Raw genomic sequence first — 11,208 nt, 5'->3', positions numbered from 1 at the left:
GCCCGGGACGCGAACCGTGGTCGACTACGTGGGAGTCCAGCGACATAGCCATTACGCTAACTGCTGGTTCCCTATTTATTTTAATTTTGACCAGAGAGTGACAAAGTAAGAGAGAGAGAGAGGAAGAGAGAGGGAAAGCAAGTAAGCAAGCTGCCAGGTCAGGGACTTGAGTCATGGTCGGCCATGTGGGAGTCCAGTGCCCTTAACCACCATGCCACCTGCTGGCCTCAAGCCTGTTCAATTATTTTTTTAAAGGATTATTTATTTGGGACCAGCAGTTAGCGTAATGGCTATGCTGCTGAACTCCCATATAGCCAACCGTGGTTCGAGTCCCAAACGCGGTGGCTGAAACTCATGCCGGGTGCGTGTCCGTGTGTGCCCAGGATCCCAAGCAGAGAGTGGAAGAGAAGGGATTGTGGTGTGGCCATTCCCCCTGGGGGGCGATTTCTCACTTTCTATCTCTCTGTCTCTGTATTTTTGCTGAGCATACGCACCCTATAGCAAAAACCTCTCAAAAAAAATAATAATAATGAAAAGAATTATTTGTTTGTTTGTTGGAGATGTTTTTGCTATAGGGTGCGTATGCTCAGCAAAAATACAGAGACAGAGAGATAGAAAGCGAGAAATCCCCCCCTAGGGGGAATGGCCACACCACAATCCCTTCTCTTCCCCTCTCTGCTTGGGATCCTGGGCACACACGGACACGCACCCGGCATGAGTTTCAGCCACCGCGTTTGGGACTCGAACCACGGTTGGCTATATGGGAGTTCAGCAGCATAGCCATTACGCTAACTGCTGGTCCCAGAAAAGAATTATTCATTCAATCTTATTTATTCATTCATTTATTTTAATTTGACCAGAGAGAAAGAGAAAGTGAGAAAGCAAGCTACAAGTCCGAGACTTGAACCGTGGTTAGCCATGTGGGAGTGTCCAGTGCTTTAACTAACATGCCAAGCCTGTTTCTTTTTTTTTTTTTTTCCTGAGAAGTTTTTGTCATAGGGAATGTGCACTCACCAGAGAGACAGAAAGATATAGAGAGACAGAAAGTGAGAAATCACCCCAAGGGGTATGGCCATGCCACCATCCCTTCTCCTCTACTCTCATCTCTGCCCAATCAGGTGCCACTAATTCTCTCTCTCTCTCTCATGAAGAAATAAACTTTTTTGTCTTTTTGAAAGAGAGATTTTGGGACCAGCAGTTGTTGCAATGACTATGTCGCTGGACTCCCATGTAGTCGACCACAGATCAAGTCCCAGACCCAGTGGCTTAAACTCACGCCAGGCACGTGTACATGCAAGCCCAAGATCCCAAGAGAAGAATGGAGGAGGAGGGGTTGCAGTGTGGTCATCTCCCGGGGGAGGGGGGGGGGGAATTTCTCACTTTCTGTCTCTTTCTGGGAGTGTATGTGCCCTATAGCAAAAACCTCTCAAAAAAAAATAAATAAAAAGAGAGAGAGAGGGAGATTTTTGCTATAGTGCGTGTCCATTCACTAGAGAGCTAGAGACAGAGAGACAGAAGGCAAAAATTAGCCCCTGAGGGGATGGCCATACCACAATCCCTTTTCCTCCATTCTTGGGATTTTGAGCATGCATGCACATGCACCTTGTGTAGAGGTTTTGTTTGTTTGTTTAGAACTTTTTGCTATAGGGCACATGAACTTGCCAGAGAGACAGAAAGTGATAAACCAGTAGGGATGGCCATGCCACAGTCCCTTCTCCTCCACTCTCCTCTCAGAATTTTGAGAGGAGAAACTCACATGCACCCGATGTGAGTTTTAAGCTGCTGGTTCCAGGACTCGAACCACGGTTGTCTACGTGGGAGTCCAGCAATGTAACCGTTATGCCATCTGCTGGTCCCCTGGCATAGTTTTAAGCCACCAGGTATGTTACTCGAACCATAGTTGACTAGGTAGAGTCCAGCCACATAATCATTATACCATCTGCTGGTCCTGAGAAAAACTTTAAAAAGGAATTTAAGTAAGGCCAGCCAGGTGGTCTGGTAATTAAGGCAGCTGGATCCCACATGGCTAACTGCACAGTTTGAATTCCAGATCCCACATCTTGAAGAACAAGTCACATGCATGTGCAAACATGCCAAAAATCCTAAGAGGAGAATTGAGAAGGGACTGCAGTGGGGCCATCATTCAAAAGGGGGTGATTTTTCACTTCTTATGAGTACATGTACCCTATGGCAAAAACTAAACCAAAATTTAAAAATTAAATAAGTATTCATTCAGAGATCACCTAAATTCAGCTTATATCCTACCCAAATTTTGGCAAATAGTAACTTAATCTTTATAACTTAAAATCAAAATTTTAAAAGGAAAAAGAATTGAGTAGAAAATAAATGGAATTTTGGGACCAGCTTGCTAGGCATACTTAGGGAGGTCTCCAGACATGAACTCAGAACCTTCCCACATGGGTCTGCCTTACAGTGTTGCATTTTACTGCTTTACCACCATCTGACTCCCAATATGATACCCTTGTAGAGAACTTTTTAAATAATATGGGGCACCAAAATTGAAAACAGAACTAATTCCTTCTTAATCTACATAATCTTCATCTAAATTAGGATTTTATTTCCTTTAATTCTAAAGTCTTTTGTGGCCAGCAGGTGGTGTGGTGGTTAAGACAATGTACTACCACATGGCTGGCTAAGGTTTGAGTCTTGGACCTAGCAGCTTGCTTTCTCATTCTCCCTCTTTCTCTCCATCTCTCTCTAGTGAATGTACATGACTTGTAGCAAATTTTAAAAAATAATGATAAATAAAATTAAATAATTATATAAAAAAAAAATTGGGGGACAAGCAGTTGGCATAATGGCTATGTCCCATGTGGTCGACCACAGTTTGTTTCAGATCTGGTGGCTTAAACTCACACCGGGCACATGTGCGTGCGTGCCCAAGATCCAAAGAGGAGAATGGAGAAGGGATTGCGGGGTGGCTATTCCCCCGGGGGTGATTTCTTGCTTTCTGTCTCTCTGTCCCTCTGGCAGCATGCGCGCCCTATAACAAAAAACAAACAAACAAAAACCTCCCCAAAGATAAATAAATAAAACCAATTTTAATTCCACCCTTGTATATCTAAATTCAGAGTAAAATAATGAGGAAAGCAATCACTTTTTTATTCCTTAAAAACATCAAAAGAGAAAAAAAAAAGTGTCACGTTTATTAGCAATGGAAATAAATGTTCATATGAACATGCTCTCTAGCCTCACTCAATGCATGAGAAACAAATGCACCCACTTCTTAACTTCTAATTCAGAAAACAGTATCCATGGGTGCAGGTTGTCCTGGTAAATGATTAAAACTGTACTTTACAACAAAGCCCATCAATTTATAGTAAATGAGTACATACTTGTACCTGGATGGACACCTCCTTTCAATAATACCCAAAATACAAAACTGAGGAATACTGTTCTCCTTAGGAACTCTCAGTCATTAAAAACACATGGCATACAGGGCCAGCTGTTAGCATAATGGCTGTGTTGCTGAACTCCCATGTAGTTGACTGTGGTTCGAGTCCCAGACCCGGTGACTTAAGCTCATGCCAGGTGTATGTGCATGCGTGCCCAAGATCCCGAGAGGAGAATGGAGGAGAAGGGATTGCAGCGTGGCCACCTCCCCCAGGGGGTGATTTCTCACTTTCTGTCTCTCTGTCTATCTCTGCCTTTCTGGTGAGCTCATGTGCCCTATAGCAAAAACCTCTCCAAAAAAAAAAAAAAAAAAAACATGGCATATAGTCAGCAAGTGGCATGGTGGTTAAGGCACTGTACTCCCATGTAGTTGACAACGGTTTGAACCCTGGACCCAGTGGCTTGAAAATCACACTGGGTATGTGTGCAGAGGAGCCCCAAATCCAAGAAGAGAATGGAAGAGAAGGGATTGCAGCTTTCCCCGCTGTGTGTATGTGGTACGGTAATAGCTCACTCCCTCTCTCTCCTTTGAGTGCGCATACCCTATGGCAAAAACCTAAAAAAGGAATTTTTTTAAATGGTATAAATTAGATCAACGATGATTTAATAATGAATACAAAGACAATTTTTTGATGTGCTAATAATTTCTAAAGGAGACTGATGGTCATCAGTTAAACCTCACTAGGTTATTTTAAAGAAGTGACAAACCAAGGCATAATTCTAAATTTGACAAGCCTTATTAGATCATCCAGCTGACTGAAGAACAAGTGGGACTAATAATGTGTATCTATAAATATACATATTATTTTAGCCTTATGACATGATCCCTCTAATTTATGATGGCAAAGTCCCTCAAGGCCATATTTATCGGCCTTCCTTCTTTACTATCAAATCTCATAGGCAAGAACATTTTTACTATAACTGCAGCAAACCAGAGAAAAATCAAATATATATTAAAGTGTCATATGATGAGAAAATTAGAAATGCACACTACTTGACAGCATAATTTATATCTGAGTCATCATTTCTGTTCTTCTCATTGCTTCTTATAGATAGTATGCACTCAAAAACTATGTGTTCAACTAACAAACAGATCAAAGAATAATTTTTTTTTGGCAAGTTTTTTTGCTAAAGGGGCATGTGCACTCGTCAGAAAGACAGAGAGAGGCAGAGAGACAGAAAGCAAGAAATCACCCCCCAGGGAGGATGGCCACACCACAATTCCTTCTCCTCCGTTCTCCTCTCAGGATCTTGGGCATGCATGCACATATGCCCAGCATGAGTTTATGCCACTGAGTCCAGGACTCAAACCACGGTCGACTACACAGGAGTCCAGCGACATAGCCATGACGCCAATTGCTGGTCCCAAAAGAATAAATATTTTTTAAAAGTTATTTCCTCTATTTTATTTATCATTGCTGTTATTTTAATTTGATCAGAGCGAGACACAGAGAGAGAAAAAAAAAAGCTAGAAAGCAAGCTGCCAGGTCCAGGACTTGAACTGTGGTTAGCCATATTGGAGTTCAACACCTTTAACCACCACACTACCTGCTGGTCCCAAAGAATAAAATTAAACACCTTCACAGCAATGAATCATCAGTAAACTGAATAGCCCAGAAAAAATTTAAGAATCCATTCCCCAATCACCTTGTCAAATGTGTACACTATGAAAGCTTTTCAAGGTCAGAAATCTGTCCCAACACTGGTCATGTTTCTCCTGACAACTAACCCACTGGATGAAGAAATTAATTCTAATTAAACAAATGAGCAAGCAGTTCTAATAAAGTCAGACTTTATTTAACTGGCTAAAGTCAAACATCTTACATGTAGATAATGTGCTTTTAGTCTAATTTATTCACAAAAAAATGAATTCTAAAAAATATAGCTAGTGAAGGACAGTAGGAAATAATCATTAATTAATAGATTCAAATTCAGTATACAGTTATAATTATTACTGTTACGTGATTGTTCAAAATATTCTTTGATGTTAATACTGTGGTTAAGCTTACTCACAAAGCATTAGTTCAACAGTTTACCTCATGGAGAGCTTTCTCAATTTTTCAATTTCTACTGTGTTACATGCAATAAGTGTTAGATGCTGAAAGTGTCAATCTCCTTAAAGCTTTTTGTGCGGTTGGGTGAAACAACAGTGACAGCAGCAGTAGCAACCAGAGCAACAGCATGACCTAGGTTCTTGTGCTAAGATCTTTACAAGTGTTATTGCATTAATCCTCACCACAACCCTGCGAGGTATTATTGTTTTTATTACACGGATGAGGAAACAGATATAGAGAAGATAAATGTCTTGTCAAAGGTAACCTGGCTAGTGAGCCGTTGAGTTGGCATTAGACCCAGGCAGTCTGACTCCAGGGTTCACATTCAATCTCTATAAAATTGTGAATCCTTATAATAATCAATAAGGTTGGTGGCCCATGTGAAACAAAAATAGATTGAATAGTTATTCCCATTTATAACTATTATGACCAAGCAACTAAGTCCCTCACATCATTCTTTCAAAACTATTTAATTAACACTTTGAAACGGCATAGATGTGATGCTGCTTCAAGAACTTCTAAAGGTACTTTTCCTATATTTTGTCCATAGCACAAAAAAGAGACCAGAATCTCTCACTGTAACTCAAAACTTCATACTTATAGGCTATTAATCTGCTAGTTCTACAGGTTCCAACATCTTAAACCTCAATTCAAGGAAAATAATAGCAATTCTCATCCCCGAAGAGCCAAATCTTTATTTTCATTTACTGTGAAGATTCTGTTTGCACAAACTCATCATAAAGTACAAGAAGGTAGAGTTACAATCCAAGTGAGATACACACAGAACTACATTCTGATTAGTCCTCCAATCAGACACCAAAAAGATGTTCATGTTTCTTTCCAAAAAGAAAAAGACTTTTAAAGGACTACATTCTAGGGAAAAAGAAGAGTATAAGAGGCAGTAAAGGCAATTTAAAGTACTAGATGCAACCAAAGACCTGGAAGGTAAACTCAGGATATCCCCTAAATAGGTGTAGTATCTGGGCCAGTAGGTGGTATGGTGGTTAATACACTGGACACTCCCACATGGCTGACCACAGTTCAAGCCCAGACCTGGTGGCTTGCTTTCTCACTTTCTCTCTCTCTCTCTCTCTCTCTCTCTCGTCCAATTAAAATAAATGAATGAATAAATAAGTTTTTTTAAAAAATCTGACAGAATCTAAATTTAAATATGTGTGTGTGTGTGTCTATATAATCTCCTTGATGTTGCTTGGATCTCTTAGAAATAGCACTTTGGGGTACCAGCAGAAGGCAGAATAGTTTCATCACTGGACTCATGTAGTAGACTGTGGTTTGAATCCTGGACCTGGCGACTTCAAACACACCAGGCACGTGTGTGCGTGCTCAAAATCCCGAGAGGAGAATGGAGAAGGGATTGCGGTGTGACCATTCCCCCCCGGAGGGTGATTTCTCGCTTTCTGTCTATCTCTCCAGAGAGCACATGAACCCTATAGTAAAAATCTCTCTTAAAAAAAATAAAGAAAAGAAATAGCACTTTGGGCAAGCAGGTAGTGGAGAGATTAAGGCAGCTGAATCCTGCATGGGCCAACTGTGCCTTTTGCGTTCTAAACCTCGCAGCTTGAAAAAACATGCTGGGCTTGGGGCCAGCAGGTGGTGTGGTGGTTAAGGGCGCTGGACTCCCATATGGCCAACTATGGTTCCAGTCCAACCTGGCGGCTTGCTTTCTTGCATGCGCTCTCTCTCTCTCCCTCCCTCCCTCTCTGGTCACACTGAAATAAATAAAGTTAAATAAAATAATTCTAAATAAAAAAGAAAGGAAGGAAGGAAGGAAGGAAAGAAGGAAAACGAAAAACATGTTGCACACATGTGCACGCATGGCCAAAATCCTGAGAGTTTCAAGAAAGGATTGCTATGGGGTCATCTCCCCAGGGGGTTTCTCGCTTTCTCTCTTCCTCTCTCTGACTCTCTCTGTTGAGCACACAGGCCCTAGAGCAAAATGGAAAGAAAAAAAAAAAAAGAAGAAAGAAATAGCACTTCAATGCACATAGAGTGTTGTTCACTAATCCCTTGAAGGACTAACATGCGTAAATATTCTAAGCTAATGCGTAATCACCAAGCATTAGCTGGTCTTTATAATGTTCACTCAAAACTATATTGTTCCGGGACCGGCAGATGGCGTGGTTAAGGATGCTGGACTCCCAAATGGCTGACCATGGTTCTAGTCCTGGACCTGGCAGCTTACTTTCTCATTTTCCCTCTCTCTCTGTCTCTCTCTGGTCAAATTAAAATAATAATACTAATAATCAATGGAATTAAATAATTCTTTTAAAAAATTGCATTGTTCGTAACACCTTCACATAGAACACTTCATTGACCATTGACCACTACCACCATCTTTATTACATAGTTACAACAATCTGTTATCCCCATTTCACAGATGGATTTACCTCAATTCATGATTTGTGACTCAAATGACATGACACCAAATCACTGGCACTTTCTACACCACATCGTGCCTCCTCATTCCACATCAAAAAGTTATAAAAGCTATCCCGTCTGCTTAATTTTCACAGGTTTATTGCCAATATTGTGAGAACAAGTGTCGACTATAACAAAGTCATGTGTGATTAGTACAATAAGGAAAGAAAACAAGCTCAGTAATTTTTTGGAGAGGCCTGGTACTATGTTCAGCATTCAGCCTATTCTTACATTGGCCTAATGTAGTTCTCCTGACAGCCCAACAGGTAGGTGCTGTTCTTACCACTTTATACCTCAGGAAACAAGCTCAGAGAGGCTTGGTAATTTGACTAAGGCCACATATTAAACAACATAGCAGTAATTTTTTATTTTAAAGAGAGATTTTTGCTACAAGGCATGTGCGCCTGTCAGAGAGACAAACAGAAAGTGAAATATCCCCCCTACAGGGGGGGTGGCCACACCACAATCCCTTCTCCTCCATTCTCCTCTTGGGATCTTGAGCACGCACGCACATACGCCCGCTGTGAGTTTAAGCCACCGAGTCAGGGACTCGAACCACAGCCAACTGTGTGGGAGGTCAGCAACGTAACCATTATGCCATCTGATGGTCCCATATAGCAGTGATTTTTAATATACCGCACTGACTTACATGATATGGACGGCCCTCGGGTCAACAACAAAGAAAAATAAAGTACTTTTTAGGTTAAAATGTCAAACGACTTTCTCCCACTTGTTGCTATCCTCATCCCAGCAGAGTACCTTTTCTCCCTCCTGATTTTCTCGGGTTTACTTATCTCTCCAGGCTTCACCATGCCCCGGAAAAATGGCTAGCCCTGAGTCTAAATTAATTCTGTCAAATAGTATGTATCAATTAAAAGAAATGTGAGGCCACCCAAACAATTAGGAAATGAAAAAAATGAACAACCTATCATGTTAATCATCTCTCTCTAAGGGCTTTAACCAATCCAGACAAGTCAGAGGAATAACAAAATGCAGAAAAGTAATCTCTTTACTATCCCAGAGTCTGCATCCACCATATTACTGTGAATATTACTGTGAATTATTGGGGATAGATAGCGTTAGCGTTAAAACACTGTGTGCCATCCCTCAGGTGTCACCTGCTAATGAGAAACTGATAGATAAGAAAAAATGTAAACATGACACTTTAAACAGGGAAGATTTAAACTAGGGAAGATTATTGAAGGACTTCCCAGAACAAAATTTAATTAGCTTACAAGTTAGGGTGTATTACAAGTCCCAAAGGGGGCTTCCTTATCTGAAGCAAACAGAGGAACTTTCTGTTAACACAAGTTGTTCTCATAATGGAAAGTGAATAGCTAAAAAGGCTTTTAATCAAAACTCTATGTTCACGGAATAAATAAGAAAAGCTAGGTCTATCTGAGCCAACCTAGAGGGGTCAGTGGAAAACCTGCTGGAGGACTAAGAACAAGGGCAGGAATAGATAAAAAAGGAAACAGGAAGAACAGAGCTAGAGAGAATGTGGGGAGGAGGGAGGAGGAGCACCGAGCAAAGAAAGCTGGAACCCAGGAAGTACTAGTACAGATGGGCAATTTCAACCCAGAAAAACAAGGAAACCAATGTCTAGAACCAGGTTTGCCAGAGCCTGCCCTATGGAAGGAGCCTCCTCCTCCTTCTACAGGCTAAAATTAAGCTAAAGGAAAGAAACTGGCCAAAACCAGAGAAAGCAGTTCATTTACAATATAGGGGATGGTCCTGCACAAGGGTCAGGAGAGTAATAACTGGTAAGAAATGGAGGGAACTTTTTAGTGTTTGCTAAATTGTACTCATCTTAAATGAGTGAATTGTATGGTGCATAAACTATATCTTAATACCTATAAATCTGTTATTTTTTAAAACGTGTTAAAATGGGTACTGGGTGATACACAATTTAACGTCTAAAGTCTGTAACAGAGAACCCCAGATTCCCTCACTCCGTGGATAAACTTTACTTGTGTTTGGGTGGGCACATCTCTGTTGGAATACCCCTGTCTGTAAAGACAGGAGTATTGAGAATACAGACGATGCAGGAGAGGAAAAGCTGGAAGCTTGGTCTTCAAAAAAGAGGTCTTCCCCTATTTTTGCCCCTGGAATTTATTTTATACACTGGCTTGGGGCCGGGGGAGAGCTTCTGTTTGAGGTCTACCTCAAAGTGGAATATGAGGTTTCTCTCGGGGGACGATCTGGAGCCAAAACCTACCTAATCAAAGAGAAAACGATCTGGGGTGGAAAAGTCAAGTCAGTTCTGGTGAAACCCCAGAAGGTTTATCATGAAGTGATCACACGAGTCTGATCTCAGCTACCCCCAAACTGGACTGTAGCGCCCTGTGTCACTTCCGACGGTTACTGGCGACCAAGACGGATGCTATGCCGTGATCCCAGAAATTTCTGGCGAGCTGCCCACTGACGCAAATTGGAAAGCCTTTCGGGGACCGACCTGGGTGACGCTAAGCGCCACGTCCAGCTCAGGGCTTCTCCTTCATCCTCCCAGCGTAGGGAAACGGACTGAGGAGGGCACAAGGCGAGCGGGAACGCCCGGTCACCAGCCTCCCTCCCCGAGCGTGAGCACGATTTCGGGAGCCAGCCCCCACCCCAGCGACCGCCCCTCCCCACCCGCCCTGGCCTCCGGCCGGGGCGCCTCGCCCCGCCCGGCCCCGGCCTCCCCGGGAGCAATAGGCTATCGATTCAGCTGCCTGTCGCTAGGAGCCCCGGGAGAGCGAGGCCTACACCGCCCGGCCGGAGCCCCGGCCTCGATTTCGCCACTTTCCCCACACTGGAGGGGGAGCCCGGGGGCAGCCAGACCCGGCCGGGAGGGAGGGAGGAGGGGCGGAGACCACCTGCAACAGCAGCTGTGGGGAAAAGGGGTGCCGGCGCCCGGCTCCCGCCAAGTCTCCCGGGGTCGCCCCCCACCCTGCCTCGCAAGTTGCACATTCGAGTTCAGGCCGGTGCCCCTTAGCCTGCGGAGCCCTGGCCACTCTGGAAACCATAATAAAAACAAGACGCAGGAGAGGCCACCCCGGGACCAAAGCAGATGGAGCTGGGCCCCTAGGAGCGACCGCCCGCCGGTCACCTCCCCTCCGCTGAGCCCATGAGCCCACGAGCCCCCGAGCCCCCGGGTCGCAGTCCTCGGCGCCTCGGCGTCCGGCCCTGTCACCGCCCGGCCCCCCGCCCCAAGGCCCCTTCTCCCTGACACCGGCGACAGGGGCTCCAGCTCCCCCTCGCCTCCGGCGCGCCTCAGCCTCCTCCCCTCCCAACCCCCCAATTGCCCCCCGCCCCTCCGCAA

At 43.6% G+C, this 11,208-nt stretch overlaps 1 protein-coding gene across 2 annotated transcripts in view; it reads right to left on the bottom strand.

Moving 5' to 3' along the window:
* Positions 1–11,208, bottom strand: part of DCAF5 (DDB1 and CUL4 associated factor 5) — a 125,491-nt gene that overhangs the window by 113,724 nt on the left and 559 nt on the right. The gene's annotated exons all lie outside the window — the stretch shown is intronic.

This window comes from Tupaia chinensis, unplaced genomic scaffold (assembly GCF_000334495.1).
Source record: "Tupaia chinensis unplaced genomic scaffold, TupChi_1.0 Scaffold000609_1, whole genome shotgun sequence".
In the NCBI taxonomy this organism is placed as follows: Eukaryota; Metazoa; Chordata; class Mammalia; order Scandentia; family Tupaiidae; genus Tupaia; species Tupaia belangeri.
The sequence above is the reverse complement of the archived record's forward strand: the minus strand, read 5'-3'. Positions and strand labels throughout refer to the sequence as shown.